At 40.9% G+C, this 27,523-nt stretch overlaps 1 long non-coding RNA gene and 1 pseudogene across 4 annotated transcripts; both read left to right on the top strand.

Moving 5' to 3' along the window:
* Positions 1–1,747: 1,747 nt before the first annotated feature.
* On the top strand, positions 1,748–27,523 carry LOC134479497 (uncharacterized). 4 transcript variants are annotated; one of them, XR_010052878.1, is made up of 3 exons: positions 1,748–2,666; positions 24,657–24,887; positions 27,185–27,523. It is a non-coding gene; the product is annotated as an uncharacterized LOC134479497 (long non-coding RNA). The 4 variants fall into 4 exon arrangements; XR_010052876.1 differs by having other exon boundaries at positions 1,750–2,403; XR_010052877.1 differs by lacking the exons at positions 24,657–24,887; positions 27,185–27,523 and adding an exon at positions 22,118–22,376 and having other exon boundaries at positions 1,748–2,403.
* Mapk3-ps1 (mitogen activated protein kinase 3, pseudogene 1) lies at positions 12,526–20,249 on the top strand (annotated as a pseudogene).

The following is a 27,523-nucleotide window of genomic DNA, read 5'->3' as shown; positions in this document are numbered from 1 at the left end:
TACACACAATAATAAATGAAATTAAAATGTAAATATAAAGAATCAATTGAGTCTGTAGATTGCTTTTGGTAAAATGGTCATTTTTACTATATTAATCCTGCCAATCCATGAGCATGGGAGATCTTCTTCAATTTCTTTCTTCAGAGACTTGAAGTTCTTGACATATAGATCTTGCACTTGCTTGGTTAGAGTACACCGTGGCATTTTATATAATTTGTGACTATTGTGAAGGGTGTCATTTCCCTAATTTCTTCATCAGCCTATTTATCCTTTGAGTAGAAGAAGGCTACTGATTGGTTTGAGTTAATTTTATATGAAGCCCCTTTGCTGAAGTTGTTTATCAGGGATTTGGTTTTGCCTTTTCTTCCTCCTCTTCTTTCTCTTTGTCTCATTTCATGGCTGCTTGTCCTGTCTTGCTGGATTTTCTCTCCACACGTAGAACAGTCAGGGAAGAGTCTGGATTTGGTATCATGGGCCTTCAGCTGGTGGCAACATCCTGACTCTTGCTTCACTGCCAGTCAGATTTAAGCTGAACTAGAAAAGAGTTAAGGAAAGAACGAAAGTAAGGCTATAAAAGTGAGATTAGTCACTTGTTTCTAGACCTCTGTCACCCCTTTTCACTGTGTCTGTGCCTGGGGAGTAGCTTGCTTGATGAAAACCTAGATTCCCTTAGTGCAGTAGGGAACTGTTGAATCACTGAAGCCGTAGTTCTGTTGCTATGTGCTGTTTGTACCTGTGTTGCCATGGTTTCAACATGCAGAAGGGAGGTGGAAAGCTACCATAAACCCAGATTCCTTCTTCAGACTCAGGCAGATTTTTTTTGGTACCACACTTTTTTCGCTGCGGGCAGTCCTTGGCCATGGGTTGCACACTCTCACCTTTGGATGGATTTCCCCTACCTCCAGTGTGGGCTGTCTTAGCTGGGTATGGCTGATGGCCTGAAGCTCACAAGCCAGTGCCAAGGCTCGGCACACACATGTTCCTTTTTTATGTTAGGCTTAGGCTCCCTTTGACCACATGTAAATAATCGTGAGTCACAACTGGAGCAGAGCTCCCCACACTCTCTATAAAGAACCAGACAGCACCTACTTCACTTTGTGCAGGTGACACAGACTCTGTCACACATATCTGACTTGGTCCCTGAAGGCTGAGGCCACCCTGCCCAAGTAAAGTTTATTTCTAAACTGAAATTTGAATTCGTATTGTTTTACATTCGTAAAATATTTTCATCTTTTAATTTTTCACCTCCATCCTTTTTCCTCCTTTCTTCCTGTTTTCTTTATTTTTCCAGTTGGTGGTGACAGGGGCTTGCTATGTAGCCCAGAGTACCCTGAAACTCAGTAGGTAACCCAGGTTGGCCTTGCCCACCCCAATCCATCTAGAGCTAGAATTGTAGGCATACACAACTGCACCCAGCTTCCCCAATCATCTTCAGATCTTAGATTGCAGGTTGTACAAAACAGCACAGTAGACTGGATTTGATCTTCCAGCTGGACTTTGCTGGTCATGACCTAGATTTTTTTTTTCTTCTTTTTTTGCTATGAATTCTGTGCATCTCAAACTCAGCAGGTTACGACTGTCATTTGCAACTAGCAAGAATGTTCTGTGGGTAAAAGTGCTTGCTGCCAAGCCTAATGCTCTGTGTTCCATCCCACTTGTTGGTTCCTGAAAGTTTTTCCTGTGTTCACACATGAACCATGACACATGAGCACCCCCACACCCACTCACAGAGATTCTAAAACCCATTTGGACATTCGAATGCCAAGGGGAGGGGATTCTGTTTGATGGTGTTAAGACTGCTCCCTGGGAGCCTTTTCTACTGGCTTTTTAATATTCTGTGTGGTTTTGCTAGTCAGCTTACTATTCTTTACAGCCCTTAATTCAAAATGTGTACCATCTTCTTTGAAGAAAACCAAGAAATGTCCTCTGTATTCAGCCAAATGTCTTCTCTAGCCCCAGCTTCCATTTCTGTGGAAGTTTGGGTCCCAGGACTCTCTTTTCTGTTCTGAGCCAATGGGAACATTTTAATCTAAGATGGCGGCACTTCTGTTTGTACACGTGACTTTGGCCTTCCGAGAGCCTTCTAGGAGCCAGTGCAGGTTCCTTTGGTGCCACAGAAGCTCATCTACAATGGTTACTGTGAAAGGCTCCTTTTTGCCACGGTGTGTCAGCCTGCTGATGAACATAACCTTCCAAGCCTTAAAAGCCACTTTTGTCTGAAAGCGTTAACTACAACCTTAGAGATTTCAGAGTTCTTAACAAAGGAACTTACAGCCACACTATGATTTGATCTTTACCCTGAAGCCATTTCTTATGTTGACAATTTTTTTTAGTGACTGGGAAGATGGAAGATGAGGAACAATGTCCTTTCTTTTCAGCGTGTACTGGCTCCTCACTACTTCCGTAAGTGCATCTGTCCTTACTAGTACCGTATGATGGACGGCTGAAAGAAGCCAATTAACATGTCTGGCTTTCAGTGAGGCCAACACATTCACCCAATCCAGAAGTCTATTAGTTTCTACCAGTGATGTTTTCCTAAACTGTCCCACAACCGCCTCCCTCAGAATGTGGCGTTCTCTCGCCTGCCGCAGTTTTGTTACCACAGTCTCAGCAGCAGTGTGCTCGCTGGTTTTTGTAACCTTCAGCAGCCACCTGAATCTGAAGCCGTAAGACTGTTTTCTGTTTTTAATTAAGAAATATGCCACCTTTAAGTACTAGTTTCGTATTAATTGCCTATTTCTGAAAAAAAAAAGCCTTAAGACAAGAAGCTTAGATGGGTGGGTAGGTAGATAGGTAGATAGATAGATAGATAGATAGATAGATAGATAGATAGATAGATAGATAGATGATAGATAGAGATAGATAGATAATAGATAGATGATAGATAGATAGAGATAGATAGATGATAGCTAGAGATAGATGATAGATAGAGATAGATGATAGATGATAGATGATAGATAGAGATAGATAGATAATAGATAGATAGATGATAGATAGATATAGATAGATGATAGATAAATAGATGATAGGTAGATAGAGATAGATAGATAGTTGATAGATATAGATAAATGATAGATGGTAGATAGATATAGATAGATGATAGATAGATAGACAGACAGACAGACAGACAGAGTTTAGAGAATTTGAGTAGGCTCTGCAGGAAGGAACTCCCTCTGTTCTTAGAGTCAGGTTTGATCATGCCACTTTGGCTTTTTGTACATAGCTGAAAAGCTAGGCTTAGGGTGTTAAAAGTGCAAGTGAGTAAAGGCGTCACATGCTTTTCACTACCAGAGTTGATAGCCTGAAGCTAGGGCTTGCGCCCCAATATACGAATGCTCTTTACCCATCTGCTTGCATAGCATTGGCTATTGTTTCATTGGTTAGAACCAGCAACATGAGATACACGTTGAGATACATGTGAGTGTGGGAGAGAACCACCTGTTTGCTTATATTCTGGGAGCACATGGGTTGGGAGAGCTGCGAGCAAAGTTGGGCCCATGAATTCAACGATCTTCTCTTGAGCTTACTTTAAGGAGAGTAGACTAAGATGTGATACACAGGAAGCCTGCCAAGTCTTGGAGCACCAGCAGAAGGGCTGCCAACTTGGAAAAAGAGTCATCAAGTTAGCTTCATTTGTAAGCTTGAGTGTAGGTTTTGGTATTGCCTGATACAAAAAGAAAATCCAAATTGTGTCTTGAAACCAGTTGTGATGGCTATTCTTGGTTGTCAACTTGATGACGCCTGGGATGAACTAAAACCCCCAAATGGGGCACATCTCTGAGGGACTTTTGCTTCATTTGAAGTAGGAAAGCCCATTTCTAGTCTGGATATTTGGGGTAGGAAAACACACCTTTAGTCTAGGTCTTTTGAATTGGGAAGGCCCCATTCTAGGTTGCACCTTCTGCTATATAAGGGCATGGAAGAAGGAAGCTTTTGCTCTTTGCCTGCTTGTTTTCTCCTTGATCCAAGTCCATTTCTTCACTAGTGTTAGAGCCTACTTCCTCAGGATTCCAGTGTATACTACAGACCAGCTGAGACATCCTTGTGGACTGAAAAACTACGGGGTTCTTAGACCTTCCATCTATAGACAGTCATTTTTGGATTAGTCTGACCATGGCCTATCATTTATTTTAATATGTCTCCTTTCTATATTTAGAGAAAGATTCATTCTATAAGTTCTGTTACTCTACAGAACCCTGGATAATAGACTGTTAAATAAAAATTATTGCATATAAAGACCATATAGATTTCTGCAGGTACTTTTAAAGACCAAGAAATAAAGGAAGTAGAAAGAAAGGCTTTTGAGACAAACAAATACAGAGGACCAAGCAGAAGAAATAGATACTAATCTATTTTTTATGGGATGTTATATAGGTAACAGATACCTTGCTAACAGCTTGTTATAGAGTATGTCAGTATCTCCTTTAGAAATATAAAAAAATAACATTAATGAAAATAATCAAAACCATTTCCCTGAGGCAATAAAATGACTCACCAGGTAAAGGTACCAAATCCTGATGTTCTGAGTTCAATCCCAGGGACCCCTATGGTGGAAGCAGAGAACCCACTCGTGAAAGTCATCCTTCGTCTTCCACACAAACACTGTAGCATACATGATCCCCCACACATGCACATAGAAAATAAATGCAAGCAATTCAATGTGATTTAAAAGTTGAAAAGAGAAAGCATATTTGAAAAACATCTCAGGCATTCACATTTGTGACTCTTAAAGTACACCCCAAAGTGGGGAGCCATGTCAAAAGTAACTAAGAAACTTTGGCAAATAATTTGGAGCAATAGACATACACACCAGACTAAACAGGGAACAAAGCTCGTTTTTAAAAAAATGCTCATTGTTAGCCAGCTGTGGTGGTACATGTCTGTGCTATCAACACTAGTGTGGTGGTTTGAATAAGAATGACCCTATAGGCTCCCATGATTGAATGCTTGATTTCCACTTGGCAGAGCTGTTCGGTAAGAGTTGGGAGGTGTGGGATCCCTGCAGTGGATGTGTGGGACAGACTCTGAGGCTTCCAAAGCCTCCTGCCATTCTCAGTCTGGCCTGAGACAAGAGATCTCAGAAGTTCCCACTGCCATGCTTCACTCTGAAGTCATGAACTCGAATCTTCTGAAACCATAAGGCCAATCAAATGCCTTCTTTTATAATTTGCTTGGATCATAGTGTTTATTAAAGTAATAGAAAAGTAGTAAATAAGACAACAAGGCAAGCTGAAAATGGAGAGTTTGAAACCAGCTTAGAAGACTGGAGGGAGATCCTGCCTCAAAAAAGAAAGGAAAAAAAATCAATATTGACACTGTTAAGAAAAAAATGTTAAGAAAAAAAGCTAAAAGATTTGCTAAATTTAAGAAGCATAATTTCTTCTTAGCTTCTATTTTCTTTTTTCCTTCATGATTGTCTCTGAGACATGGTTTGCAATAGTCTTTGATAGGTTACTTCTCTGCTGGTGAAATGAGCCAATACAAGCAAGATTAGAATGTATTCAAGGCAGGCTTATTGGGAAGCAGCTCTCTGGTGGATGAGTTCCCTGGCCCCAAGGACTGAGGCCAGGGAAGTCACCAATGGGGGTTGGGGGTGGAGAGAAAGAGCTTGCTCAAAAAGAAAAGAGGAGGAGGAGGAAGAGGAGGAGGAAGAGGAAGAAGGAAAGAAGGAAGGAAGGAAGGAAGGAAGGAAGGAAGGGAGGGAGGGAGGGAGGGAGGGAGGGAGGGAGGATAGAGCAAAGTGTCCGGATTGTATAGGGAAGAGCCTCTGGGGCAAGGGCAACCCAACCCCTGGGCTGGAAAGTTCAAGGTTGGGGGCGGGGTATGCCAGGTAGGAACTGAGGGATGCTGGGAGAACTTGGAAGCCAGGTCTGTCTTGATATGTAAAATATGCACCGCAATTCCTTGTCCCAGGCAGACACCAAACGGTCCTCCATTTTACTTTCTGCTTTGAAAGTGTCAAGCATAAAACTAAGAAATGTATAGAACAAAGAACACCTGTACACACTACACGTAGGGTCCCCAAATGGAAAAGCATTTTCTGGTGTTTGCTTTAGCTTTTTGTGCATATGATCCATCTGTCATTTATCCATCTATCAATCTATTTTTATGTCTGTCCATCCATCTGTTTAGCTGTCTTCAGTCTGTCTCCAGGTACCCTGACTCTTCATCTCTAAATTCTTTTTTTTTTTTGTTCTTTTTTTCGGAGCTGGGGACCGAACCCAGGGCCTTGTGCTTCCTAGGCAAGCGCTCTACCACTGAGCTAAATCCCCAACCCCCATCTCTAAATTCTTATTGCATACATCTTTACATTGTCCTGTGTACTAACAGATTAAGAAGACCCAAGACTCTCAATTTCAGAAAATTCAAGCTCAATCCAACAGTAATCACCTAAAATAAGTTTATATTCAATTTTACCTTTGTCCCAATAATGCTCTTTAGAGAAAAATAAACACAGACAAGGAAAACCAAAGCTCCTTTTCTCCCTCTCCAGCATTAAACCGAATTACATCTTGTACTTAACTGTTGTTTTTTTAGTTTCTTCTGTGGGGATGAGAGGGGGTGTGTGTGTGTGTGTGTGTGTGTGTGTGTGTGTGTGTGTGTAGGTCAGACACTGCGCATCTGTTTCTATTGATCTCCATTTAATTTTCAGAGACAAGATCTCTGGCTGAACCTGGGCCTCACCAAGGGGCTAGGCTGGCTGGTCAACAAGTCCTTGGGATTGAGCTGTCTCCATCTGTCTCCACCTTCCCCAGTACAGAGGCATACTACCATGCTCAGCATTTGTGTGGGTGATATTGATGTGAATACAGGTCCTCACACGATAGTATTTTACACACTGGGTCATCTTCCTAGCCCCTCTTGTCTATCTTAAGTTTTACCAATTCACCAATCTCTATAGTAATCACAGTTTTGTAGAGGGCATGCAAAATTTTCTGTACAAGTCTCTCAGTCTGTGATTACTTTCCCATAGTGAGAGAGAGACAAAGTGGACACATTTGTTTCATTGTATCTTCATGGAGGTGTATCCTTTTCAGTGTGTCCTATCACCTGGTATTTTAGCATGCTCTTGGTAAAATTAACCTCACCACTCTTTTTAAGGGGGTGCCTGCTATTGTTTCTAAAGACATTGTTCTCTTCAGTAATTTATTTCCTACAGAATAAATTAAGTTATTTTTTCCATGTATTTCTGTCAGAGAGAAGGGAGGCTGGCCAGCATAGCTGCCAAACACAGAATTTTCAAAATTTGGATCAAGCATAAGTAATTATTAGAGATTATTTTTTAAAGTGTGAAACAGGCTACTGTGGGAATGGATCCATCTTTAGACAAAAGGGCAAAATGTTATTATAGGTAATTAATTTGGAGAGGCAGAGAGACTATACTCATTGGACAAACGAGCTGTTTTAAAAGTCTGAATTTTCATCAAGCAGCAGGAAGGTCATAAGTTAGGTCCATGTAGTAAAATGTGCATGCCAGTCATTTCCCCTGCATAATGTCAAGCTGCTTTGCATTTATATACAATCATGCTTCCTAATAATCAGGAAAATGTTTGGACTGTACATACACACACAAAAAGAGCTGGTAGCGAGTATAATAGAGAAAAATGAAAACAAGGGAGCCAGGAAAGGCATTTAAGATTAGGAAATGTTTATGTAGCATCTCTGAAGCATTTGACAAATTACACTACTTAGATTACCAGTTTTTCTTTCTCTATCCCTGGCTAATCTTATTAATATATTATAGCTTCAGATTGTTCTCAGTTGCATCTAGTGAATTTAAAAAAGAACAGCCCCGCAATAAAGTATCCATCATGTCTTGGTGAATAAAATGTGTATTTGTGCAATCTGAGATTGAAGGCTCTCGGAGTTTTAAATCAGACAACCCCCCACTTCTTGCAGACACTTCCTTATTTGTCACTTTGAGTTTGATTTATCTCAAGCAAGAGCTAAAACTGTATTAAAATCTTCCGTTAAGCATGTAAAACTCTGCATATAGAGAGCTGGCAAGTTAAACATGTCTAATGAAAGACAGCTGTGCTCTCATTGGAAACAAAAATAGGTTGGAAGAGATGTGTCTCTGTGAAGAATTATGTGAGTGTGAGAACTGGGTGCTTGCTCTTTAAAGAATGGTGCAGATGTGGAAGGCATTGGGAATATTTTTCAGTTGTTATTTTTTAATAAAGTCTATACAAACTCGCCAGAGGACCTGTGTGTTCTGCCGTTGATCAGTTAAGCGGCGAGTTGGTAAATTAACCAGCACCCTCTGCTTGTGCACGATTCCATGAAGTCACATCTCTTGCACTTGAGGACATCTTAAAACTGAAAGTGGCGTGATTTCAGTGTCTTCTACAGTAATTGTTTACATACGTTTTTAAATCTTCCAAGGCATCCTGACAGTTTTGAATTTTCACTGCAAGTAAATGATATTTTGTTGAGAATTTGAAGACATAGCAGTAGTATAGTTCAGCTGGTAACAGCTTTTGCCACCAAGCCCAATGACCTGAATTTGATCTTTAGAAACCACAAGGTGGAAAGACAGAACAACTGACTCCCACAAGATATTCTCTGGCCAACACACACATACATCTACACAAAAGCACACACACATATACACATGTACACACTCATACATACTCACATACACATACATAAACTTACACACATGTATACACATCCATGCACACACATATAAACACATACTTGCACAATACACACCATAACCATGTACACACTTGCACACATGCACACACCTCAAACACACATAGACACATGAACACACATGTAGACATATTTATATCCATGCATTCACACATATACCCACACACATGCACACACACATCCTCCTACACATTCACATACATATATAGGTAAACACATATATATGCATGCATACATGCATACACACACACAGATATGCACACCCACAAATAAAGAAGTGTAATTTTTAAAAAAATTTTAAGAAGAACTTGAAATGACTATAGATTTTAACATTAAAATGAATGATAAATGACAATGGCCCATTTACACCATTACAATGCAAAATATCTAATCACGTGTCTTGTCAGCTTCTGATCATATTTAAATCATAGTGCACATGAAAAGAAATAAGGGTGTTACCTAATTATGTCATCTTAAGCAACCTTAAGCCCAAACTAAGGCAGTATTATTTGATTTCAGTCTAATCCTTCAAATTCTCTGTTGGGTTTCTCTAACCATGGAGGAACACTGGAATTCCAGACTTGATTCATTAATTCACTCATTCATAACACTGAGTGTCTGACAGGCAGAAAATCTTCAATAAATGCTCGTTACAATGTCATAGTCACACATACCTATCTACACAGGAATGCTAACATGGGTTCCTCATAGTCTGGAAGGTTTAAACTGTTTGCCTAGCATGTTCAGTTTATAATAGATAAAGTTTTGTTTTGAGTTAGTGTGCTGGCTGGTTTTATGTGTCAACAAGATGGAGTCATCACGGAGAAAGGAGCCTTCAGTTGAGGAAATGCCTCCATGAGACCCAGCTGTAAGGCATTTTCTCAACTAGTGATCAAGGGTGGGAGAGCCCATTGTGGGTGGTACCATCCCTGATGCTGGTAGTCTTGGGTTCTGTAAGAAAGCAAGCTGAGCAAGCCTGGGGAAGCAAGCCAGTAAGTAACATCCCTCCGTGGCTTCTGCATCAGCTCTTGCTTCCTTGAGTTCCAGTCCTGACTTCCTTTGGTGATGAACAGCAGTGTGGAAGTGTAAGCTGAATAAACCCTTTCCTCCCCAACTTGCTTCTTGGTCATGATGTTTTGTGCAGGAACAGAAACCCTAAGACAATTTGTCTCATTAACTCAATAAATACCTGCGCCTCCTGTGAGCCTCGCACTATGCGAGCTCTGGCAACATCTCTTTATAAGACAGGATTATTGCCCTTGTGAAACCTGCATTTGTTTTGTAATAGATAGAAAACAGGTAAACAAGATGACTATATATTTTTATTAGTATCATAAAGAAAAAAATTGTCAGAGTGATTGGGTCCCCTCTGTGTGTTGTGTGGTGGTGGTGGTGGTGTGTGTGTGTGTGTGTGTGTGTGTGTGTGTGTGTGTGTTTGCACAGGTATCTTTGACTGTGGATGACAGAAGGGGATGATATTGGATATATGATGTCATAGATGGGAGAGTCAGAGATGACATCTCCCAAAGACTGTGATACAGACACGAGGGATGTAAAAAACCAATTGTGTAAAACGTGTAATGCTGTTCAAGTATAATCTTCAGATTTGATGTAATTGATAAGATCATTTTATTTTATTTTACAATTTACTTTAGCTAGGCTAGGGGCTGGTCTTGAATTCATAGAGATCTTCCTGCCTCTGCCTCCAGAGGCATTAGCATTAGGTTAACGGTGTGTGCCACAATGCCTAACCCTAACTTTAGTTTTGAAAGAAAACAAATTATTTATTTAGGTCTCCCAAAGACTCCAAAGCCTACATTAGTTGGCAGGGTTCTTGGCAGTAAGATCGGAAGCAGGGATCACTTCTATTCTTTAAAATAGTCGTTTAAAAACATGGCGGAAGGGTAGAGACATCAAGGGATGGGAATTGGAGATGCTGCAAAACACACCTGCGCCTTCACATTTCCCATTTCATCTCAACTCAGTGAAAAGTTTAAAATTGAATATAGGTAAGTTGGCTAAAAAACTGTAATTCTGAGTCATCAGCCACGTATTTGAAAGGAAATACACAGCCAATGCTGGCAGCTCCTATTTTTCAGATTAGAAATTAACTGCTATCTTGTCAGAAGGAAATGGCATGTTTTATTATTGAAGAGGCGGCTCCATTAGCTTCTTCGGGCCACAAGGGCCCATTTATCTAATTGGTTCTTCCAAGATCCCCAGTGACCAGGCCAAATCATTGCACCTTCAAAGGTGGGTGATTTGTGCAAATCAACACATAGCAGGTTTTCGGTAGTAATCATAAACTACAGATATTGAATAAAGAACTGGGGAAATCCAGTCTTTTTTCCATCTCTGCTGAAAGTGGCTTAGTTTCAGATCATTCATGATTGACTTTAATAAAATAATGGAAAATCCATGCTGTCTTTTAGATGAAGAACCTAAAGATTGCTTGAAACTCAAAACTTTAAAGATATGTGTATACACACATGTATGTATACCTGTATATGTGTATATGTGTGCATATGTGTGCCTGTACATATGTATGCATGTGTGCATACTTTGTTTATATGCATGTTTGTGTACCTGTGTGTGCACATATGTGAATTTGTGTATGTATATGTGTGTATCTGTACATGTGTGTGCTCATTTGTGTGTGTACCTGTATGTGTGTTTTTGTAGATGTGTGCATGAATGTATGCATGAGTGTGTGTGTGTGTGTGTGTGTGTGTGTGTGTGTGTGTGTGTGTGTGTGTGTTTGCTGAGGGGTGAACCTAGAGCCTTAAACATGCTATACAAGTAGTCTGCCAATGAGTGATAGCCCCATTCCTTCATAGATATATTAAATGAGAAGATTAAAGTCAGATGTTTAGAAATAAACAAAAATCATCAGCTTTCTTATTTTAAAAATGAAGTGAACTCCATCCAAGGAAGTAGACGGATTAACTACAGATCTCCATCTCTGCCTTTATTCCCCACGATCCCATACCCAAGTCTCATTTCCAGCTCTTCAGCAGGTACCCTGTTGTAGTCTTCCTTCCTCTCTTGCCCCATCTCCATCGGGTCCCACAGATCCTCCCCTCTAAGCTTCTCTCCCAGCACAGATCACTGTATCTCATTTTCCAAGTCCAGCAGGCATTCCCTGGAAATGCACAGGCTACTCTGGCTGGGGAAGCAGGAAAGCTAATATAGGCTCTTCACTTTCCCACCTCTCCTTCAAATCTATATCCTCAACTCTGTAGGGAACCACCTCTCTTTTTTTCCTGGAGGTCTTTTGTGTCTATACTAAGTCTCCAAGTTCAGGGGTTTTATGGGATTCCTGCGTGTGCGAATGAGTGTCTCTGTTTACTGTGCCTTGTCTTGGGTTCTTTTCCTTGTGTTTGTTTTGTTCGATTATGATGTTAGCTTTTGTTTTATCTCATTACTCTTGATTTCATTTTATTATTATCCCTTAGAAATCTGTTTTCTAATGAGAGACAGAAAGGGGGTGGATCAGGATGGGAGGGGAGATGGGGAGGAACTAGGAGGAGTAAAGGGAGGAGAAACCATAATTAGGATATATTATGTGAAAGAAACTATTTTCATTAAAAAGGATAATTAAACATGTAAGTAGAAGTATAATAGTTGTTTTACAAAACTTTTATGCTAAAAAGCTGATAATGCTAAAATGTCAACATATGGTAATAATGTTTAGAGATTTTTAGAGATCTAAAGATGCAAATATAGGTCAGAGTAACGATCAGAACAAACAAACAAAAAAATCTGTACTTTCAAGATTTAGCTGTCAAGTAAATCTTTCAGATTCTCATAGGTGTGGTTGATATTTAAGCTTTGCTAACTCACCATTAAAACATTCTTACTGGGGAAATGGATGAGGCGGCGGCTGAGGGGGTTGGGAGCCCAGAGGAGCTGCTGTGGTCTGCCCTGTGGTCAGGGGCTGGGGGAGGGGGCGGGGAGGTGTAGGTGGTGAAGGGGCAACCTTTTGGCGTGGGTCCATGTTACACGCAGCAGCAGTATATCAGCAAGGGCGCATGCGGTATGGTTAGCTCTGCTTATGTCCACATGAGCAAGACCAGAGTGGCCATCGAGATCAGCTACTTCGAAAAATCAAACCTAATGTCAGCACATGCTGAAGGAAACCCAGATCTTGCTGCGATTCCACCATGAGAATGTCATAGGCATCCAAGACATCCTCAGGGCACCCACCCTGGAAGCCCTGGAATGTTTACGTTGTTCAAGACCTCATGGAGTCGTATCTGTACTAGCTGCTTTAAGTGTCAGCCGATGACCAATGACCACATCGGCTGCCTCCTCTACTAGATCCTCCGGTGTCCTCAAGTACATACACTCAGCCAATGTGCTGCATCGGGACCAGAAGCTCTCCGATCTGCTCATGAACACCACGTTAAGATCTGTGATTTTGGCCTGGCCCAGATTGCTGACCCTGAGTATGATCAAACTGGCTTTCAGACCACTTACGTGGCCACACGCTGGTATCGAGCCCCAGAGATCATGACCAACTCCAAGTGCTACACCAAATCCATCGACATCTGGTCTGTAGGCTGTGTTCTGGCTGAGATGCTTTCCAACCAGCCCATCTTCTCGGGCAAGCACTACCTGGACCAACTCAATCATATTCTAGATATCCTAGGTATTCCCCAACCCAGGAGATTTTAATTGTATCATTAATATGAAGTCCTGAAACTACATACAGTCTCTGCCCTCTAAAACCAAGGTGGCTTGGGCCAAGCTTTTTCCCAAATCTGACTCCAAAGCTCTTGACGTGCTGGATCCGAGGTTGACCTTCAATCTGAACAAGCGCATCACAGTAGAGGAAGCACTGGCTCACCCCTACCTGGAACAGTACTATGGTCTGACAGATGAACCAGTATCTGAGGAGCCATTCACCTTTGATACAGAGCTGGATGATCTCCCCAGGGAGATGATCTTCCGAGAGCCAGCCTGCTTAGAGCCAGGGGCACTAGAGGCTCCCGAACAACAGACATCCTTGTCCCCTTGGACCTGGTCCTGCTCCTACCTGCTCCTTCTCTCCAGATTGTTAGAAAACTAGCTTAACTCAACCCAGACCCTGGCAGCCCAGGCTGGACCAAGGGTAGGCCTGGCCACCTTCTTTCATTTTGCTAGGGTCTCTTGCTTCAGGCAGGCTTCTCCCACTCCAGTTCCGTGCTCCATCTCCCCGGGGCCTGAGTGGTGAGGTGGCTCCAGAGCTGGTCTCCGCTGCTCTGTCTTTATCTAACCTTGCTAGCTTCAGCTCTGGTAGAGCGTTCTGGAATGGAAGGGCTATGACCGCCCTAGGTCCTGTGCTACTGAGGGGTAGAGGGCACGGAGGCTAAGCTCTGCTCTACTCGCCTGGTTGGAACCCCACCTCATTTTCCCTGACAGAACGTTCCTAAGTCTCAAGAGCTAGTTTCCCTGATGAGCCAGGCCCAGGCCTAACCCTCTCCCTCTCAAAGCTGTCACATGTAACACCCTTGCTGCTTCTGTGTGTGGATTATTCGATGTGGATGTGGAGCCCGATGAGAGCCGGTATCCCTCCCCACCTCCCTGTGCCTGCATCTAGTACATAAATATAGAAATGTGTATATGGAAAAAACCATTCTTACTGATGATTATGAGTTTTTAAAAATTTTTTTTGAGACAGGGTCTCCCTATGTAATCCTGCTATGTGCTATGTAGACCAGGCTGCCCTTGAACTCAGAGAGACCTGCCTTCTTCTGCTGAGTTGGGATTAAAGGTGTGTACCACCACACCTGGCTTCTGGGTTATGAATAAATAGGAATTTCAGTTTTTATTTATTGTGCTATAAAACAGTGACAGTTCTAATCTTTTAAAATGAATTTCCCTTGCTAATCACTGTAGTTGCTTGGTATAAAAAATTTATTCCCGCTTTCTTTGGAGAAATAAAAGGCATTTTAGATCTTCCTCTGAAGACAGAATAAAGATATGAATTACTTTCCCTGTAGCCCTTCCAAGCTCCTAGCAGGAGAAGCCAGGGTAAGAACTAGTGAGACACAGAATAGAGAGTCTGCTTGTGCTCCCCAGGCCTGCTATTCGGCTCCCTGAATTTTGCCTCCTTGACTTTAATTATGTGGCAGTAGACGGCCTCTGCAGCTGATTAACTAAGTACTTCTAAGTTTTGCCTGGTTTCCTTCCTTCTTTACTCCTCCCAACAGCAAAGGTGAGAGGTACTAGTTATGATTGAGCCCTGTATTTAAAACACAGAGGATTTGACCCTAAAATTTATTAAAAGTTCAGGCTTAAGGTTCTTACTATCTAATTTGTAAGAAAAAAAAAGATATACACTGAAAAGTTCTCAGGGAGAACTTTCCCTCGGGATGGAGACCCTCCAACTCAGTGACCAGACCGAGACCACAGGATGCAATCAGCAAGAGGATTTGGTTTATTGTCGGGATACACAGGCACCTGTGGGCGCTTCAGTCACTCGGGGGACTGGCGCGCCCCACGGAACCAAGGATGGGCTTTTTATAGGATTCTGGGGAGCAGAAGCAAGCATACAGAAGCAGATGCATGGTTACAGGGATATAATTGGTGGATTCTAATGTGGCAAGGGTTCAGCCCGGGGGCAAGTTTCCTAGCCACCTTCCTGGAACATAACGGCTGACTCGGCCCCCCACCAGGGTGTGGGACCTCTCCCGGGGCTTTTCTCATTGTCAGGTGCTCAACCGCAGTGGTCCTGTTGCCAGGCCTTCAACCATACACATCCTGCTTGGCAGCCGCTGTGTACTCAGTGTTCTAACCTTTCCCTGAACCAGTCATCTTAAGTACAGCCTTGCAAAATGGCGTTACTGCTGCTAAGCTGGGGTCTTTCATACACCACATCACAGAGACGAAACTAAATATTGACTACAGTATCCCTATGGTGCAGAGCATTAAGACCTAGGAAGGTTAAGATAGATCCATATGTACAGTTAGTTATCTTTGCTGTTTTACAGAGCATGAGCCCTTCTGAGGGTAAGATTGAATATTTGGTTTAAATTACTTAAATATCTGTTTTATTACTGGTTTCGGACTTTAATAAGCAGCACTTCTTCAGCTCTCTCTGATCTTACTTCCAATTCCTAGGTTTTCATTTTGTGTGTGTGTGTGTGTGTGTGTGTGTGTGTGTGTGTGTGTGTGTAACTTTGTGTGCTTTATGCTCCTCTTGTTATATTTAAGGAATCTAAACTTGGGCATTGTTTTCTACCCTGGCACAATTAAATTTTGACTGTTCAGCCCCTGGGAAAGAAGCCAGGTTTCATTGCCTTATGTATACAACCTTATAACTCAAAGTAAAACAGCCTACGACTTCATTAAATGTCTTTTGAATATTGAAATCTAAAAGAAAGTCCTAATCTACATGATTAAAACCGATCTTCCACAAAGGATGGGAGGGTTCAAAATCTAAAACTAGATTTTTGTGTTTATAATTAAGCCAGTTGAGGTTGGGGAGACAGCTCAGTTGATAAAGTGGCTGACAAGCAACCACGAAGACCTGAGTTTGGATCCCTAGAACCCATGTAATTCAGCATGGCTGAATTTATTACATGTACTCACAGAGGGATTGGGGGTGTAGAGACTTAAAGCCACCTGCCCAGTTAGGTCAGCCAATCAGTAAATGCTGGTTAATGAAAGGGAGAGAGAGAGAGAGAGAGAGAGAGAGAGAGAGAGAGAGAGAGAGAGAGAGAGAGACCTTGTTTCAGATAAAGTGAAAGTGGAAGACTCTTAGTGGTAAGCTCTGGCCTTCACATGCATGCACACACACAAACATACTTTTATAAATACCATACATGCAAAATAAAAAGAATGAAATATATAACTTCATACTTCAAATAAATATTAGTTTTAATTGTAGCATCTCAACAAAAAGCAGGGCTAATTCATGCAGTGCATTTCGTTGACTACCATTGGGTACAAACTCTTTATGGATTGTTGGATTGGTTTAGTATACCTTTGTAAACAAATGTCCTTATTGTATGGATACTTTTTCCCAGTGACAAGGTTCTGACCTGGAGCCTCACTGGTACTAGACAAGCACTCAACCAGTCCCATATCTTCAAGCTTCTTGTTACTTTTAAATGTTGCACTAAAGGCTCACTATGTTGCCCAGGCAGGCCTTGAACTTGTTACTCCCTGCCCAAGTTTCTGTTCCTGCTCTTACAGGTCTGCCTGAGGATACTGGTCTTTAGCTCCCTGTTCAAATCATACTTTGTCCTCCATGAAGACACTTCACCTGTTTGGTACTTTAAAATACAAATTATTTGCTTTATGCTATAACTGAAGTGTGACTCTAGGGGCTGGGTAGCGATCATTTCCAGTGCACATGTTCTTTTGGGGGACTTGACTGACTCTGGGATCTGAAAACTAAGAAGGATTTAATAAGCCGAGAAAGAAGAAAAGAGCAATTCTGGCAGAAGAGACTGGTGGACAATGTCCTTGAGGTGGAAACAGCTAGACATGTTTAAGGACATGAAGTAAGGCCAGGAGTGTTGGAGTGCTTGACCAAGCTGACTCACGAACCTGGTTGGTTCTTGGTAGATGACTTGCATGCATTCTGATTGACTTCTGAGAGCGGCCTGTCTACGAAGATGTTCTTTCACAGCACTGGACTCAGGAATTCCTATTAGAATCTCCCAGGCAGAAGCATCACAGGTCTTCCTCATTAAACCCCACCAGTGCTACATATCCTCCTGGAGGCACAAAGCAGAAGGGGCATGGATGTGCTATAGAACGTCGATTAATCGCTCTAGGCTTCCTTCCTTTTGCATAAAGAAGAGAAAACAGTATCTTCAGGGCAGCAGTTGAGCATTAGATGTGGTTGGTAATTAAACTCTGCTCTTTGCCTCTTTCTAAAGTATTGCCAAGCAGCCGGCTTCTGTCAGGATCATAGGTGCAAATGATCTAGATCTGAGCATATTCAAGAAATCCATTACTGAGTAGGGTACATGCTCCCCTCCAGTGCAAAGTGGGAACTCCCTCACAAAGAAGAAATACAACTCCGAACCGAAACCCAAGGAACTCACTGAAGTTAGTCATACTCCTGAGACTATGAATCCCAGGAAAAACTCAAAGACAACAAAGCAGAATCCCCCCTCTGTGATGGTTTGAATGAAAATAACTCCCTTAGGTCTAGAGGGAGTGGCACTATTAGGAGGTGTTTGCTGGAGTATATGTGGCCTTGTTGGAGAAAGTATGTGTGTGTGGGTGGTCCTTCAAGGTTTCAAAAGTCCAAGCCAGGGCCAATGGCACTCTCTTTTTCCTGCTGTCTGATAAAGAATTCTCAGCTTCTCCAACATCATGTGCTGCCATGCTTCCTACTGTGTTAATAATGGACTAAACCTCTGAAACTGTAAGCCAGCCCTAATTAAATGCTTTTCTTTATATAGAGTTTAATGGTCATGGTGTCTCTTTATTGTCTCTTCACAGAAATAGAACACTGATTAAGACACCAACCCATCTCTAGGAAACCTTGATGAATGGCTTGCAGGAATAGTCACGGGTGGGCTGCACTTAATGCTCTGGTCCAGATATACCTTTCTACTCCCTCCAGGAGGGTTCCAAATAGCTAAATTATAAAATCAACTTAAAAATGGGAGATGTTATTAAAAACAAACAATCAAACAAACAACCAAAAACAGTTCACAAGATTATATCCTATCTGGAAATTTCATTATAGCCTCTCAGTGTAAGGTTTGGGAAGATAGATCAAGGGTTGAGTGCATGTGCATGAGACCCCTGTGTTCAGCCTTAAGTACCACATACAAAACAGCGAAACAAAGCAAAGCACCTTCTCAGTATGAATGCCTGAAACCTTCTACACGCATTGTGCTCCCGACTTCCAACTCCTACAATGTAGCCGTCATACACAGGCTGTCATGAGTTTTGTTCTGTTTTGATTTGGTTTGGCTTTTAATAGAGGGTGTTCTGTGACCAGATTCATACCTTTTATTCTCCTCATTTGGCAGTTCCAGCCCCTTCATGTAATGTGTCTTCTGGCATATTAATTACTCTTCTTTTGGAGAAGATTGCATCCTCTAGTGGATTACTCGAATTCTTCCCTTAATAGAAGTCAGAGATGCCATGGACTTTCCAAATGAAGCCATGTGTAAACCCTTTGTCTAATTTAAGAGGTTAGATTCCACCTCTAATTTAAGAGGTTGAAGTGTTTTAACTGATGGACTTACTTCCATGACACTGAGCCAACCGTATGTTTCACCTAGCTGTCACCTTTAAAGTTTAGGAGATCAACCTCATGCCAGTTAAGGTCAGTAAATAAGTAAATCTGAGGTTAAGGAGGGGGAATTGAATCAGGATGGCACTGTCTTCGGAGCAGTCTGTGTTTAGTGAGCTCTGTTCATGTTCTGTGATCTTTGCCAGTGCTTTTAAAATGAGTGGGTGTAGAGGGAATATCTGCTTCTTGGGTGTCTTGAGCACAGTAGAACATCAAAGCAGAGCTGCCTCGAGTAAACTTTGACTCTTAATTTCTTTCTTCCATAGTTTCTTTCCAAGGCAGATAGATTATTTATATTATTTGCAAGAGGTAAAACAAACACACACTAGTAGAAATGCTTACGAATATGATATCAATTACTGTTTCACAATACAGCGTGGCAGATTTAGACTTTGGATAAATGCAAATCCTTACGGGCTCCAGTGTCTTCAGCATATTTTATGCAAAATGGATGTTAAGAATAAAAATTCTAATTTCAAATGAAGAAAATTCATGGCATGCATCTTGAGTTGTGGTTTAATCACTGTACACCCAGAAAGGTATCGACAGTTGTCCCATGGAAGCTATTAAAGTCGCTGTCCAAGGTTAAATGAAATTGTAGTTTATCAGAGCAGCATTGAGAAAATAAGGGAACCTGTTCGTGGCTCTTGATTAATGCCAAGCGTGATCAACACAAGGGGGTTCATTAAGCCATACATCATGTAGGTGATTTAACATGTCATTGTGCCTGCTGTCTGCTGTGAATGTGCACAGGCCCAAGTTTTAAAGTTGTGTCTCTAGTGCCTGGGAGTTCTGTTCAGAAGGAACCCCTATTTCTTTTGCTGTGCAGTTTTTGTTACCTTCCAGACACCCCCATATATATTAAGCATTTCATGTAAATTATTTAATGCTTTTGGGTGAAGCGTGTCATGACTTTTTATTAAACTTTCCCCATAATGTATGTGGTAAAATTTATTAGAAACTACTGATTTCTTTGTTGAATTTCCCATAATCACATATATGCCTTAAAACCCAGTGTGTCATGGGTTATAACTAACTCTGCCCAGGTTAATTTTTAGTACTCTTATTAGTGTATGTTTTACAGTTAAAACTTAACTCTCATGAAACATATTTCAAATAATGCTTTTGTGCCTTTTTGGTTTGCTTGTTTTCCTCATTACTCTCTGCTTATGTGGGATACATTTTAAAGTCGATCAACACTGGGGAAAACCTAACTGCAAAACCATGATTTAGGTGTATTATTACTAATTTTGTTATGTGCGGGAATAATATTTAAAAGTAATTTTTATTGAAAACATTTCCATGTTATTTAGGAAAATAGACTAGACATGAATCATGGTGTCACTGGCTTTGCATTTATGTGTTTTAGAGATTAGTCTTCCAATCATCTTAATTTCTCTAGACACAATCAAGCCTCTTTGTAGAAGGAGAGGAGCTTCTGGTTTTACCTTGTGTGTTTTGTTGTTTTGTGTTTTCAGCAGTTTGCTTTACAAAGTTATATTTGCTAATATTATTATTATTAAATAGAGTTTGACAACTTACTAAGAAAATAAAATATTTCCATGGTAAAGACTGAAGGGCTGTGATTTATCTTCTGTCTTATTTATTTGTTATCTAGTACGTGGGATTCAATAGCGTCACACTCTATCTCTCTCACTTAGGACTAACCTCCTCTCACAATCACCGAAGATTTATGGGAATCTGTGAATGAGAGGCTACAAGCTCAGCTTAGTGCTTGTTACCAGAGAGGACATGACAGAGAGGGGAGATGAGATCCGCTTGCCTGCAACCTTAAAATAACAATGTAGAAACAATGTAGAAATGCAAATAACAATGCAGAAAAACAACAAGCTGTCTCCATAGATGGTGCTTCATTTTGAATTTTGTGGGTACACATGTAAATCAACATTTGGATTGAATCTTAAAACTACTTACAGCCTCAGTACGGCGACTGTATAACGGGTCACAATTTCGGATGGACCATTGTTTAGATTTATATACCTAATAGCCTATTAAATTGGAAGTCCTTCATTTTTTTCTTTTGGTTTTTGAAACAGGATTTCCCTGTGTAACAACCCTGACTGTCCTGGAACTCACTTTGTAGACCAGGCTGGCCTCAAACTCACAGAGATCCACCTGCCTCTGCCTCCTGAGTACTAGAATTAAAGTCTTCAGCCACCATGCTCAGCCTAAATTGGAAATTCTAAGGGTTTGTTTATATGTGTAGTAATGCTTTTAGGACCTTCCAAAACCAATGCCAGGGAAATTCTGCTTTGCTTCATTTTGAATCAGTGCGTCACTCTGTGTCCCAGACTGGCCTGCTGTATTCACTGTAACTATGGCTCGTTTCAAACTGGTGGCAATTTTCCTGCCTCGGTTTCTGAGTGTCAAAGTTACAGAGGCGAATCATCACACCTGACTCCAGGGAAATATTTTAAAGGACCTAAATATTCCTATGAGGGAAACTACCATCAGTTATAGACCACATATCAAGCTTTGTTTGCTGGTGTGATAACCTTGCTAGCATCTGCCATTCTCTGGGGAAGATTGAGTTGCCACTTAGGAGCTGGTAAGACCAGGTGCTAGCTTTCAAAGAACACCTGAATAATTGGATGCTATTTTAATTTTGATCTTTTTTTTTTTTAAAATAGGCTGTAGGTTGCACTATCTACAATACTCTCAAAGTAAACTGATTATTTAAATTGGGTGTTTGAAAATGTATTTTAATTAGGTCCAAGACCGAATTAGGATGGTGCGGAGTGAATACCAAGTGTTTTAAAGAGCGATGCAGCATACAGGGCTTTCTTTTGTGGCGCACAAAGTAGGGAGCGCCTGTGTTTCATTTGTCAGTTTTTAGCCACAACCCCAAACCGCTTGTTCTAACTATGTGATGGGTCTCCCCTGGAAAACACTGCAGAGGTCATTCACACAGTCAAGGTCTTCTTGAATACTTCTCTCTTTTTTTTTTTTTTTTTTTAAAGACAGCACTTTATTGTTTTCTCCTGCCATTAATTGCCAGGGGTTTATGTACAAGACAATAATTAATTATACCTCTGGGAAACTCAAGAGTCAACATGAATCAAAGCAGGCTTGGTGAGGATCATAGAAGCCTCACATAATTAAGCAGGGCACCGGAGACCAATTGTTTATGGAATGATTTTGCTGGGGCTAATTGACACTAATTATTTAATCTGATTTTCTTTTTCCTAGTTATTCTTCTACAGTTCCTGCTGCTTTACCCAGGAAGCCTTTGGGTCCTTGATGCCTCCATTCAATTCGGCTAGCAATGGATTTGATATTGATAATTGTTACTTCCTAACATGTTACATAGATAGACTATATACAAAACACATGAGGAATCAACAAATGATCCATGATGAAAATACATACTAGGCAATAACTTGTATTGATCGTTATTACTTCTAGGTTTGACTAGGATTTAATTTATTAAAAATGTACATGCCATGAACTTACAGGATCTACATTATTTTTATGTGTGTGCTAGAATAAGGGTGGGGATATAAATTAAAAACAGTAAGTCTATGAGGCTGCCTAACTTAAAACAAAACAAAACTCCATTGGAACTCACTGTTGAAACTGTCGAAACTGTTGAACAAGTACAGGTTAGCAACCTTCATCCAGGGCTATGTGCTGCTGATGTGTGCACACAAACTTCATGTGCCAGTTAATTAAAGGCATGCGTTGAGCTGTATCCGATGCAAGTAAGTCTATTTATGGATTGCTCCCTCCTCTGAATATCATGATTCTAAGACAACACTCACCGTTGAGATAAACAAAGATGGGGATTAATCTACTTATGTGTGCTTTGATTAACCATGTTCCTCATCTTCCATGGTACTCAAGCTGCTATCATATGTTGTATGCAAGATACAGGATTTAAGTAACTTCTGCCTAAGAAATTAGAAAAGTTGGAACCTCTGTCCCATGTATAGCACTGTGAAGCCATGTCCCTGAAACCTGTGTCAGCACTCTAGCTTGTCCCTACTTGCCACCCTTCAAGATCAGTCTGTCTTCTCACTTCATTTACTTTCTCTGCCATTAAAGGCTGCACGGTGACCTCTTATTCCAATTATTATTTGTGTATTTCTGAGCTGGATTTGAATGTTATATGTTGGACAGCTTTTATCATAATTGCTAGATTTCTACTTGGCTTACATTGAAATCACAGTGACCTATTTGATTCTTCTCGTCCATTAGTTTTCAATAAAGTATTTTCTGCATTTATTGGTCCATCTTGTTTAAGGATGTGTGTGCACACATGTATGTATGTGTAGAGATGGGGAGTGGCACATGCAGGTGTGTAGCAGTCAGAGGAAAAGTTACAAGAATCAGTTTTCTGCCTGCACAACATGTGATCCAGGAGCGGAGCTCATCTAGTCAGTCTTGTCATCAAACACCCTACCCACTTGGTTCATCATGCTGGCCCTCAATGGAATGACTTTAAAATCCTAGGAACTTCTAGGGCTGGAGAAGCTTCTCAGGGGTTAAAAGCACAGAACTGTTTTTGCAGAGGACTCAAGGTAGATTCCCAGCATGCATATCAGGCAGTTCACAACCATGACATCAGAGAGCGGGCCCCTCTCTGACCTCCTGGGGCATATACAGAGACACATATAAAAAGCACACAAATAAATAATAATTTTTTAAACAATTAAAATCCTAGTAACTTTAAAAATTGTATTTTTATTAATTCTTTGAAAAATTTGTACAATGTAATTTCTTGCCCTCCCCCAACTCTTTCCACATCCACCCTATCTGTTATAACCCTCTTTCCTACCCAACTATGATTCTTCTTATGTTTCCCAAACTCATCAAGACCAATTTCTACTAGCCAACTATTCTTGCAAGTGGGTTAGGCCCTGCAGTATAGTTGACCTATGTAGGGTCACACCCTTAAAGAAAACTGCCTATCCACCACCCAGAAGCTATCAAATAGCTCCTCAACTAGTGGTGAGATTTTGTGCCTTCTCTGTCTCAGGATTCTGTTTGGTTTGAGTTTATGCAGATCCTGTGCCTGCTGACATAATTGCTATGAGTTTATATGTGCAACTGTCTCCAGATAACATTGTTTCATTGAAGTTATCCAACACCTCTGTCTCTAATGGTCTTTCTGCCCTCTCCTCCAAGGAGTTCCCCGAGCGTCTGAGTCAGGGGTGTGATATGTATATGCCACTTAGTGCTGAGCATGCCACAGTCTCTTATTCTGTGCACTGGGAACTTCTATGTTGTCTTCTACTATAAGGAGTGTCCAATGAGGGTTGAAAAGATCCTTATCTAAGGGTTTAGCCTGGTGCCTTTTAAGGTAAAAGATGCAGCTTTCAGTGCATTTTTGGTAGCCATCCTTTTGTTTACTGACATCTGATTTTCCAGTGGGGCAGCCACTTCAAGACTTGCTTTATTCCTTTGACATAACTCTACTAGTCTTTGCTAACTTTGCTGTAGGCACACATATCCTAGGTATGCTCTGAGTAATTTCTGCTCCAGCCCTGAGTTCAGCTCTGTTGCATTCAGTGCTAATGAACTAAGTCCATGGATGTGTTGATATGCTAGTGAACCAACCCCAAGCTGTGAGCCCTGATAGCACAACGCTAAAAATGTTATGAAAATGGAACTTTGGAAATGGTCTCTAACACTGTCGTGCTCCGTGAGGTGGCTTCTCTAGCCTCTGTGTTGATACCCACTGGCAAGAGGACTTGAGACCAGCCTCTGTGTGTGGCCCTGATTACAGTGACCATCGAACTTCTGGTACCACTGCTGGACTCACACAGGCCTGCCTGTCAGCACTGGCCTATACTCCCAAGGACCTCCTGAGCCTCCATCAGTGCCATCCTCCCAGTCTGTCACAGCTGAAGAACTTCACAGTGGACATGTGTCAAGTCTACAAGCCTCCAAAGCATCTCCATGGGAGAAAATTCCCCAGTGAAACCCTGCAATAGCACGTTCTGCCTGCCCAACTAGGGTGAGTATAACTTTTATGTTAGCATTGTATTATAAAGAGTGTTTGTGTGAATAAACTGACCATATCATGTGTGGACTTCCTAAAGGCTCAGTGCCTCAAGAGCCCATGGGCCATGCTCTCTGTGTCGTCCATCACAGAAGTAAAGGCAGAAGCTAAAGGCAGGAACCAAAACATAAGCCACTGAGGGACATTGTTTATTGGCTTGCTCCCTCTGGCTTGCTCAGTTTTTTTCTATATCATCAAGGACCAACTGTTCAGGAGTGGCCACACCCACAATAGGCTGGACCTTCTCAAATCAATCAGTAACCAAGAAAATGCCCTAAAGACCTACATGCAAGCCATCTGATGGGGCCATTTTCTCAATTGATTTCCTTTTCTGAGACTAAAGACTCTTATCTTGTGTCGAGATAACAAAAATCTAACCAAAACACATATGTATATGTGTAAGTACTTTCACTAACAGCTTTTAAGATGCAGGAGGTTAATATTTCATTGTGGTTGTTTTTGTCTTTTAATTAATTCTACTAAATTCTACTAAAACTATTCAATGATTTTATTTTAAAGTAATCTGAAATGATATGGCACTACTGTCCCTTAATGTATTTTGCAAGATTAATTTAGTTTAGTGAATTCTAATTTAAAAGGATTCCTTTCGTAAAAAATTATTTTAAATTATGTAAAACATTTGCATAGTTTCCAAGTCAAAGGCACAAATAACTGAAGGTTTTATCACTTACTAATTTCCATCTTCATTTTCTTCTCTTTTGCTTTCTCTTCTTCTGCAGCTAACCACTTTTATTAGCTTCTCAGGTTACCCTTCTCTGTGTTCTTTGACAAACACAAATACACATATGGACCTGAGAAAAATGGATCTGCAGCTAAAGGCACTTGTTACTAAGTCTGATAATTTGAGTTCAGCCCTCAAGACCTGTATGGCAAAGCAACTCTCAAAGTTGTCCTCTTATCTCCACACAGATCTCTCTCTCTCTCTCTCTCTCTCTCTCTCTCTCTCTCTCTCTCTCTCTCTCTCTCTCTCACACACACACACACACACACACACACACACACACACAATCATGCAGAACCATTTTTGAAAAAAAAAACAAATACACATAAATGTAAACACAAGCATCATTCTACCCTTCCTAGATAACATACATTCTCTCTGTGTCTTGCTTATTTTCCCTATTGATGTACCATCCACGGGACTCACTCTGCTGTAGTGTTTAGAGGTTCCATTGCCCCTTGTCACAGCTGCACAGCACCCAGTACTGCGAATGACCACAGCTAGCTGCCAGTCTTGGCTCTAGCTCTTTTCAACATTGATATATAATCATGTGTTCATTATTTTTAATCTCAGAAGCAACTCCACACATAATTTAGTCTGATAATCCCAGCTTCTCAGGCAGACAAAGATTTTAAAGACATAGCTGTGATGGTTTACATATGCTTGGCCCAGGGAGTGGCACTATTAGAAGGTGTAGCCTTGTTAGAGTAGGTGTGGCCTTGTTGGAATAGTTGTGTCCCTGTGGGCATGGGCTTTAAAACGTTCATCCTAACTTCCTGAAAGCCAGTCTTCTCCTAGCTGCCTTGGGAACAAGAGGTGGAACTCCTCCAACCCCATGTTTGCCTGGACACAGCCATCCTCCCTCTTGATAATAATGGACTGACCCTCTAAACCTGTAAGCCAGCCCCAATTAAATGTCTCCTTATGGGGGCTGGAGAGATGGCTCAGCGGTTAAGAGCACCCGACTATTCTTCCAGAGGTCATGAGTTCAATTCCCAGCAACCACATGGTGGCTCACAACCATCTGTGAAGAGATCCGATGCCCTCTTCTGGTGTATCTGAAGACAGCTACAGTGTACTTATATATAATAAATTAATTTAAAAAAAATGTCTCCTTATAAGAGTACCTTAAAAGATAATAGTGTCTGTTCACATCAGTAAAACCCTAACTAAGACAATAGTAAACAGAAAACTAGCTTAGGAAACTTCGTGAGACCTTTCCTTAAAGTAAAAAGTAAAAGAAGGCTGAGAATGTAGGGAGAGAGATGGGAGATGAGAGATTTTATATATATATATAAAATCTATATCTATCTGTCTATATAATTATATAGATAGATAGACAGCTAATGAATTTACAAGTGACTAGATTTTTCTGGAATGATGGCCTTTCCTGCATTTTGCTTACAGAAATATTTTAAAGTGAAGATTTGCTTTTTTTCTTCTTTGAATTATCTCTTTAGTCTTGATAATTTAAACTCATATTTCACTGCTCTGCATTTTTCCCTTCCAGGTCACCCTTTTCTCTGGCCACTTCCCCAGGATAACCTTTTGGATCATAATTCTTCATAGTTGTTGTTAGTAATTGGACACCAGGATACATTACTTTTATTTATTGTAACAAGATTGTTAAAGAGATTTCTATTCTGAAATTCCCTTTGTTTCTTCAGAATCTTAGCTCTAAAGAATTCGTCTTTTTTTAGTTATGGCCTGGAACTGTCTAAAAACACATACATATATTTCAGCAATTGGGAAACTCAGGTAAGAAGATCACGATTTCAAGGCCAGTCTAAAATATATTGAAACTACCTCTAAATAAATGAATAGAATAAAAATTTATTATTTATTCATA

The sequence above is a fragment of the Rattus norvegicus genome, chromosome 6, assembly GCF_036323735.1.
Source record: "Rattus norvegicus strain BN/NHsdMcwi chromosome 6, GRCr8, whole genome shotgun sequence".
Lineage (NCBI taxonomy): Eukaryota > Metazoa > Chordata > Mammalia > Rodentia > Muridae > Rattus > Rattus norvegicus.
The sequence above is the reverse complement of the archived record's forward strand: the minus strand, read 5'-3'. Positions and strand labels throughout refer to the sequence as shown.